Source organism: Papaver somniferum, unplaced genomic scaffold (genome assembly GCF_003573695.1).
Source record: "Papaver somniferum cultivar HN1 unplaced genomic scaffold, ASM357369v1 unplaced-scaffold_115, whole genome shotgun sequence".
In the NCBI taxonomy this organism is placed as follows: Eukaryota; Viridiplantae; Streptophyta; class Magnoliopsida; order Ranunculales; family Papaveraceae; genus Papaver; species Papaver somniferum.
Genome location: NW_020620492.1, coordinates 2,771,444 through 2,780,557, shown reverse-complemented (window position 1 = coordinate 2,780,557; position 9,114 = coordinate 2,771,444). Strand labels below are relative to the sequence as shown.

Sequence of the window (9,114 nt, the reverse complement as noted above, 5' to 3'; positions counted from 1 at the left end):
TATGATACATGGTGCCTCTATGAGTTCCTTCGACAGCAGTGTTAGCAACGTCGTCGAGTCTGTTTCAAAGTGTATGTTGTTCCATTCCTTGGCAACTGTCATTCTGGCAGCTAAGAGTAGAGCCCAGGTCTCCGCCACTATTGTTGTTGTTTTTCCAATAGGTGATGACATTGCCATGATCACTGCGCCTTGTTCATCTCTACAAATCCAACCTGCTCTAGCCGCCTTCGGTGCTCCTTGATCATCTGTTTTACTTTCCCCATCTGTGCTGATTTTCAGCCATTGGTGTCTTGGGGCATTCCATTTTATCCATAGTGTTGCTGATGTCCTATTTGTGTGTTGTTCTGTGCTATTATGTGTGTATCTATTGTATTGTATAGCCCATCTGTATTCTTGACTCAACAATAAGGATATGTGGAACGTTTGCAGTGGTGTTTTTGTGCTATTGTTGTATATCTTGGCATTTCTTGCTAACCAAATATTCCACAGAAAATAGAAGCACGGTGTGGAGGTTTTCCTGTGTGCATGCATTTATTGTTTCCTTGCTTGCTTGCACTAAGATTGTTTTTCTTATTTTATTTTTCTTTTGTCGAAAATGAGAACTCCTCTTATCAACAACCTAAACACCCAATCACATCTCTCACATCACGTCGAGAGTTGCGGTAACCTCTTTTCTCATTGGCCGGTCAAAGAAATCCTCGTTCCTGATTGGACGAAATCAAAGTTATACCCCTTACATTTTGTGACCGTTAAGTTTTTAATAGGTTTATATGATCCGATGCTCCATATTGATTGGTGGACTTTGGATTTTCTTACACTTCTTGTACATGATTTTTGTCAAAATCAGGACTTTAGGATTACCACATCTACGAATCTCTTAAAGATTTGTTAAAATTTGTAAAAAAATCAAACCCGTATATGGGGAATATCTTCTAAATCTTCTGAAATTATGAATGCATATTTTTGTTAACAAATCTAAAAATTACTATATTTAGAAGACATGATCGTTCGTCATAGTTTTTTTTACGAAAATGCTATATTACAAGCTTAATCTAACAGCTAGTTGACCGCATATCGGACGTGGAGGGCTAATCTGTCTTTTAAAATCCATGATTGATGACGTGGCTACTACAGCCTGTATAATATGACAAACAATCAAATAGAAACGAAAATTGAAGTTCGCATTTTCCTCACCACCTACTGGTTAATTTTCTAATATCTTCCATGGGAACTGAAGTTACCGACACCTTATTCCTATATATGGCTATATACTATTGTTGATTTGGTTGTTTTGAATAGATTTTCCTTATTCATCCTCTTATTTATACTAATTATCTCGTCACTAAAAATTTATCTTTTGAAACTAAAGCTTCTCTGGTTATCGATCTTGCTGGTTTGGTTCGATATTAAAGTTGAATCAATAGATAAAGTTTTAGAAGCTTTGTAAACCTGTAACTGAATTACGTTATTAGCAAGTTCTCAAATAACCAAACCATTTCTATGATTTAAATACTAAATAGTTTGGAAATTAAGGACCTTAGACGTTTCATAGAGATCAATGATCCACTGTAAAACATGTATGTGATGCTTGCAGGGTGGATTCAATATCTTATATCTATCAAGTTCACCTTGCTAGTCTTCTTTCTTCTTCTTTTAGTTCGATTACATGGAAAATTAAAAAGTTTACCTCTCACCTACATGTACTGTCCACGTATGCAAAACTGTCAACTAGCTGTTACGCAGCTGGTCATGTAGCAGAATCGTTTTTTTAATAGTATTTGATGTTTTATACGGAAATTTGAATTTTGAAACAATTTTATATTCGCCAACAAACCTAGAAACAACTGGAAAAAATATTCAAACCCAATTTTACAACAGCTTGAGAGTACCCTCGGAATCACTTGGGAAGATGATGTTGTGGCAGCACCATTGTTTTACTCATTAGAAAGCAGCTTCAGCAGCCTTGATTTGTAGCTCTTCCCTTGTTCTACAATTAGCATGTAATCCCCATGTTAGTCCCACACCATAGGTTGTAATAGGATCTAGCATTAGCATTAGCATCAATAATGCAATATCTATTATGACGTACAAAAATTTCTTAGGGTTCTCCGGGTCTCTAGTTGTAGAGATCAAGTCTTCGTCATCTATAGGATCTGTTTTTATTTTTTAGATTACTTAGATCTATTTTTATTTGGCGAATCCTTCTCATCCTTGAGAAGGAGTACCCCAAACCTTGGCAGGAAAAGAGTTGACAACACCGTTTGGAAACTCGGCTTCGACCGTTAACCGACGGTCGACTTTGACCATTGACTTTGTCGGTTGACCCGTTATTGACTTTGACTATTGACCAGTCGTTGACTTCATGTAATACTGGAAAGGTTGATGGGTTCCGTTTGATGACTGGTTAGTAGGCTTGAATGACAGCTATATAGTGGCCCAGACAACATTCTGGCCCAATATGTGACAATTTTACTCATAGTAAAAACAATTGGATCACGTCATTAAACATATCATGGTCCGAACCCTTTTTTTATATTGCCGCCATCAAAGGTTGATCTCTCAAGATGAACCAAATGAAGAAAATAGATGCATTCCGATGTGTTGTTGATTGCAAGTCTGTAATTCAAGTTGGAATTTGGACCCTTACACTATTACTGCTCGTGGGCTTGCAGTGACTTTGCTATCTAACCACAAAATGTAATGTTGAAACACGAAATTTCGTAGAACCAACTCAACTAATTATCTAACCACCAAATTGAATTACTTTGTTCTTAATAAGATGAGTAAAAACCATACTCATGCACATTATTGCGGTTGGTATACGTAGGAAAGTTGCAAGAACTTCCGTACCAAATTTCTCCTACGTATCTATCTCTATGATCAGTGTATATAAATAGGAACGTGATCTCCGAAACAATAAACTAAGCAGTTCAAACCAATGAAGTTCAGAAAATTATTAATTTGTTCGATCAATAAGAGCTAATATCAATATATCAAAAAAGAAAGAGAGAAAATGGCTGGTTGCCATAAGATTATGTTCGTCTCAATGTTGATTATGGTTATGTTGGTTATCAGTGCTACTAATAATGTCGTTGGAGCTCGACTGGAATGCAAGGGCTGCTTGCAATCATGCACAAAAGTGCACGACATCAATAAGTGTTTGGATGATCCGGAGTGGTGTCATGATTTTTGCCAGGATGACAAAGCAGCTTATGGTCATGCCAGTACTACTAATAATGTCGTCGACGAAGAAGACTACTGCGCCGAGTGTACTTTGAGGAATTGCTTAAGAAGGTATCCTGAATCTAAATGTAAGTGATCCTGATTGGTGTAACGGGATCTGTGATGCAACTCATAAAACACTCCTGATTCCAGCAAAAATTAAGAAGCAATAGTATTAAGAAACACTCTCCTTATTGTTGGAGTTATTGATTAAACTCTAAGTATTCAGTTAATCTTAGACTTGTTTATTAATTAAGTTGTCTCGGCGGTGATAGCTGCTTAGTTGTGGTGTATGAATGGTTGGAGTCGAAGTTGGGAACTTCTGTTGTTTAAGAAGCTTATAAAAGCATGCATGTTTTATCATTATTAACTAACGGAAATGATGAAAATTTGCAGCAATGTAATTCTCTAGTTGTTTCCGCGTTTTCTTCCTTCGTGCTCTCTCTCTCTCTATATATATATATTCATCAGTTACTATGTAGTGTGATCAAAGAACTGCCATTTTGTTCCTACTTAAATTCAGAATTATATTTGAAAAATCACGCAGTGTTTTTAAGAGGAGAGGAGTTGGGTCATTTCGTAGCCTTTTTAAAAGCTTTTGAAGATAAAACTCGTGTTCATGATGCCGATTTAGCAGTATGGAACAAGTTACACAATGGCGGGCCTAATGCAAGCCTTAAGAACCGGTGGTTCAAGGCTCACGATTAGTTGGCTGGAAATTAGGTCAACCACAAAATCATTGTGGCCTATAACGTTAAGATGGCTACATGTAGTTCGTATATGTTAAAACTAATCAAAGTTAGTTTAATTACGTACATACATATTATAACCACTGACCACCCAACTCAAAACCCATCAACTCATCTCGATCCTACCTGATCAATACCGCCAACCATGGGGTGACCAGGTGAACATGCCAGTTCTGGGTGGAAAAGTGAACATGCCAGTCTGGGGTGGAAAAACAATTGTGTTTATGATCTAGCTTTCTCAAGAGAAATGAAAACACCTCCTAACACAGAAAATACAGCAAAGATTTCGGAGGTATTAGTGCTTCCAAGTGCTTAATTACATTACTATATTCAAAACATTTAAGGTTCAGTGAAGAAGATCCACCGACAAATCCTCCAAAAAAAAAAAAAATCCAGAAGCGACACCGTTTGAATATATTAAGGACTCTTGAATGTCGAATTTCAAAGCATGTTGAATTTAGTCAGTGTGTAATGCTAACAGATGATAGCTAGTAAGGTAAGTGTGTAATGCTTATAGATGACATATAATTACATGTAGATGGCAACAAAGAGGCCACTAGACATGCTAATGGGTTCAAGCAACCTAACCAGATCCTGATTCTTAAGATTGATTTCTTTAACTAAATGAACATTAAAGCTTTTGAAGCGAGCACCGTAAGTGGTTAATATACATACTCCACTATTCAGTTTCTTAATCTCTGCCCGAGTAACTTCTGCAAAATCTTGTAACTCTGACACACTAGCATTTTAAATGTCTCAAAAACCTAATCTGTGTACTAAGTAATTTGAAATAGGACTCCAATTTGGCAAACACTAATCAGATCATTCTTTCACACATTTCTGCTATTCTGGACTCCAATTTGGCAAATACTTTATACTACATCACTTATCTATATCCAAATTCTCTTCTTCTACACTGACCAGTACCATGATTGGACCATACCCATTTCACGAAAACGAGAGTAACATCAAACGACCAGAATCATGAAACACTTGCGTGTATAGGCTATTCAATCCAGTCTTTGTAATAGGATGAACAACAAACACACATTGACCAGCAATTAGGAAGATAGCCCACCACCAGACTCTCAGGTTGAGTTTCCTTCCAAAAAACAGTGAAAAGGCATAGCAGTAGCATGCAAGACAGAATAGGCCATTTGCACAGGCGTAACTGTGTGTTGCACCATGATGGCAATTCACCAGCACATGTAACCAGAACTACCTAGCCATTTCTGCCACAGCTTCAATTACCAGAACCACTACCACCTCTGCAGCAGCAACCATCAAAAAAAATTAACTGGGCGTGAGGAACTGACTGCAGCATCTGGATCCATTCTCTGACCCTGGAGTTCATTGTCAAGCAATAAAAAAAAAAATTAACGATCAATGTTGATGTATCCAATCTTAAGAATCAAATCGTAAACATGGTTTTAATTTTGGATAGGATTCTGAGATATTAACTTTCGTCCAGTAAATTCTGAAACAGCAATCAATAGCATAAGAATGTACAGTAGGTGGAATTAGTGTCAATGATTGTATGATAACTGTTCAATCAACCGATTAAAACTTTCCTACAACGCAAAAAAATAAAAATAGGTGTGTGATGCTAACTTATGGACAAACAAAGAAGGAACTGGGATAACATGTTTATCAAATAAATAAAATGTAGAACCATATGGAAGTGGAACACCTGTCACACACGAGAACCTGCAGACGATCTCATAATAAGAAGTCCATAAGAGGAAATATTATATCAGGGAGGCGAAGCATACTTGTCTCACGTGAGAAGCTGCAGATGATCCCATATCCCGTGCAAGGCGTTGAAGAACACGAGTTAATGGCATAAGGAATGGGAACTTCTGCAACTTCTGCACCTCCGTCAAAACCTTGATCACAGATAGAACAAAGCTTATCATGGAGTTTGCAAGAGGATATCACAGCATCAAGATGCTTTTGTATGAGCTCCTTGACCCTTTTATCTTGATTCCAGGGCGGCATCCGCAGACGGTTTTCCTGATCCATTCTCTTCCGGTTGCTTTGTCGCCTCTCCATCAATTACAGGTGATTCATTAACCAACACTGAGGAAGCTTCTAATGGTTTTGGCGAACTCACTTTTCCATTTGCACCTGCACCTTCTTTGGCCTTCTCATTGGTGTCTACAACAGCAGATTCAGTGGTGGGTTTTGAATCCCAAACCTGCAAACATAGGACCCCAATAAGACATCATTGCCCATAATCAAAAGCAAGTTAAACTCTTCTCACAACAAATGTAATGATGTAATGCCTAGTTCGAACACGTTTGACAAATGAAACATGAAAACATTTACCCTCCAAAGTGTTGCCCAATTATATTCATGAAGTGGCAGAATAAAGAAGTGGACAACACCACAAGGGGAAACCGATATCTGTCTTGGTTATTGTTGGACTTCTGAAAGATATTTATAGCAAGGTGTCTTACCTGCTTGGGGATCTGTTGTTTGGCACGCTTCTGTTGAATTATTTTTTGGCTGGCCTTCATAAAATTCAAAATCATCAAGGATACATGTCTTGTTCGAATGTTCTTTGAAGATCTTGATCAATTGAAGTCCCTGTTCTTTGTCGTCTCCACAGCCAGTCACCAACATGGCAGCAACATTATCTTGTAGTTCATAACCATCAGCTCCATCCCCAGCTTTGCCTTACATTGAACCACAGCACCATAAACCCATAAAAATCATTATTTCCACCTGCAACCTCCCATCACAGTTGCAAAGCGTACCATCTACTTAGCTCCATCATTCCCTTTACTTCATTGCAGCAGAACTCAAACCCTAAGAAGCATCCACAGTTCAAACCCCCCTGCAGATTCAATTCCACCATCCCTGAATTTGTTCTTCAAGAGCACCAACACAATCCCTCAATTTTTTCATTAGTGTTCCTTGCTGCTCAGTTCTTCTCAAAATCGAGAACAACACAGACTCATTGCACCAGATCTTCATTCTTCTCTTCAAATACGAGTTACAGAAGCAACCTTTCTAACTTATTCTCCATTCTACCATTTTCCTTGGTCCAGTTCAGCTTTAGTGACCACCATCATACCCTTCTTGTCTTCTCAGTTCAATTCTTCAACTGCCTTAAATCACCCCCCATGAACCATTCAACAGTATCATAATTTCAAATTTGAACCAACAAAATTTAGTAGTATAAGAAGAGTATTCAGTACTTTATTTATTTACTTTAGTAGTATAATAATAGGAGTATAAGAAGAGTATTCAGTACTTTATTTATTTACAGGTACTGGTAAGTATAACTAAACCACTGGGTGCAGGGTAATAGTTGCCCTACAGTAAGGGCAACTATTACCATTCCTTTCGTTGACGTACTGGTGCTGAAGACAATGTTCATGAGCGAAATGCCCATACGACGGCATTACGCTCAGTAAATCTCCATCTTCAAAATCTTCAACACAGATCATGCACTCATCTTTCTCATGTTGAGTTCCATCAAAAACCATAGTGGGCAAAACTAAAGGAATATCTAAAGGAACCTGTTGGTGGCGGAAGAAATTCCTTATTCTGTTTCTCTTATGGTACAGCAGTGCATCAATAAAACACAATATTATAATCACAACTAGGGCTACTACGAACGGGTTTTCACGCAAATAATTTAGGATCACATATAGAGTACCTGTTAACAAGGAGGAAAATACAATCAGCCATATCTACTTTTGGATTCACAAGTAAGATATAATCCAAAACATAAGTTACTCCCAATAAGATGCACCATGTTCCAAGACTTGCTAGTTATGAATTTGGAAAGTGTGTCCTAATTAGAGCAAAAGTTCTTTAAACCAGCCACAAGTTCATTTTAAAAGCCCTTCATAACCGTAGTATAAAAGGTAGAAGTGCAAATCATAACTATATATAAGCATCACGAAATTGGCTAGGACAATTCTAACACCTGAAACCTCATGCAATTCAGTTGGCATCTAAAGACAATCGTAAATTGGTTGGTCAGAAAATTAACATCTCTAAGCAGCATTAAGGAATCAACTCATCCTGTAGTAGTATCTCATATCAGGTTAACATACAAGTCTCAGCAACATGTTAGAAAAAAGAAAGTAAGGAATCAACTCATCCTGTAGTAGTATCTCATAGCAGGGCAAGCAAATACCACATGAAGTCAAATATACAAAAGGAGTTGATATATGGAATTAAATTGGGAATGATAACAGCCAGGGTATAGTATTGGAAGATCAAAACATCACTTATGAAGAACAAACAAAGACAAGGTCAAAGGAAGCAGACAGGGACAAGAATATTAGCAAAAGCCAGTTTTTAAACTGATATGAACTGAAAGGAGTATTAAACAACTGACTACAAATCAGAAAAATCTACAAGTACTTCTCCAATTACACAACTAATAGTGATTCACCATTGAAAAATTCAGCAAAACAAACAAAAGCCCTAATTTCTAAATTGAAGAAGTAATCAAATTAAGGCATTGAAATTGAAGAATTAATCAAATAAAGGCATTGAAATTAAAGAGCGAACAAACTAGGGCACGCAAGAGGAATAAATCGTATGAGAAGAATCAGAAGAGGGAAGAGATACGATGGGTTCTACTGAAATACATATCATACTACTATTCCTAGGCTTGGGCTTTTCTTAAGTTGTTAGTACTATAAACAAAACTTAGGCCCACTTACCATTTCCACGTCCTTGGTCTGGTGCCGAATCCTGATCGACAGCCATCTTGATAAAGCTATGTCCCAAATCTTCTCAGCAAGTGATATTTCAAATCTCCTGAAAGCAATAAGTGATAACGAATAAATTTATGCAGGGATCCAAAGAGTAATGTATCTAAAGCATGAAGAGAATACAAATCTAGTATAACAAAATTTGTAACAAGCATTTGAATTTACCGAAACCGAGAATATGAAAGAGTTGCAGCAGAAGGTTTCCAACAATTCGATCAAAAAAGGAGACTTGATCAGACACAATTTAACTTGATCGAAAAAGGAGACTTGACCATATACAATTCGATCAAACAGGTAAGATTGAAATTGTTCTCTACTAATAGTAATTCAATACATTGGGTTAGAAGATGATTTCAATAGTTGGGCTAGAATTGTTGATGACAGATTTATTTGGACCTTAACCA

The 9,114-nt window shown here is 37.2% G+C and overlaps 1 long non-coding RNA gene across 2 annotated transcripts; it reads right to left on the bottom strand.

Annotated features, from left to right (window-relative positions):
* Positions 1 to 4,953: 4,953 nt before the first annotated feature.
* On the bottom strand, positions 4,954 to 8,538 carry LOC113329210. Of its 2 annotated transcripts, XR_003349746.1 has the most exons (4): positions 7,331 to 8,538; positions 6,431 to 7,292; positions 5,744 to 6,168; positions 4,954 to 5,314 (listed from the first exon to the last, which is right to left on the bottom strand). It is a non-coding gene; the product is annotated as an uncharacterized LOC113329210 (long non-coding RNA). The 2 variants fall into 2 exon arrangements; XR_003349745.1 differs by having other exon boundaries at positions 6,431 to 8,538.
* Between the last annotated feature and the right edge of the window lie 576 nt (positions 8,539 to 9,114).